The following is a 599-nucleotide window of genomic DNA, read 5'->3' on the forward strand; positions in this document are numbered from 1 at the left end:
AATGGTTGTAGGTTCTTAGCCCATTTCGGCCAAAATTTCAGCAAGTCTTTCTACACTCTTTTAAACACTCTACATGCATCTCTAGAACTTGTAATCAATCAAATTTTATGTATTCTAATCTATTCAAACCCCAAAAACACTAAAGAAGCCATTTAGTGGTGGAACGCAATGTTTCCGAGTTCTTAGCCCATTTGGGTCCAAATTTCAACAAGTCTTTCTCCAAACTTCTAAACACTCTTCATGATGCTCTAGCACTTGTAATCAATCAAACTTATTGTATTCTAACATATTTTAACCACACAAAACATTATTCAAGCCATTTAATGCTTTAAAGCAATGGTTGTGGGTTTTTAGCTCATTTCGGCCCAAATTTCAGCAAGTCTTTCTACACTTTTCTAAACACTCTTCATGCATCTCTAGAACTTGTAATCAATAAAATTTAATGTATTCTAACCTATTCTAACCCCAAAGAACACTAAACAAGCCATTTAGTGGTTCAACACAATGTTTCCGAGTTCTTAGCCTATTTGGGACCAAATTTCAACAAGTCTTTCTCCAAACTTCAAAACACTCATCATGATGCTCTAGCACTCGTAATC

Source organism: Capsella rubella, unplaced genomic scaffold (genome assembly GCF_000375325.1).
Source record: "Capsella rubella cultivar Monte Gargano unplaced genomic scaffold, Caprub1_0 scaffold_50, whole genome shotgun sequence".
NCBI classification, from domain to species: Eukaryota; Viridiplantae; Streptophyta; class Magnoliopsida; order Brassicales; family Brassicaceae; genus Capsella; species Capsella rubella.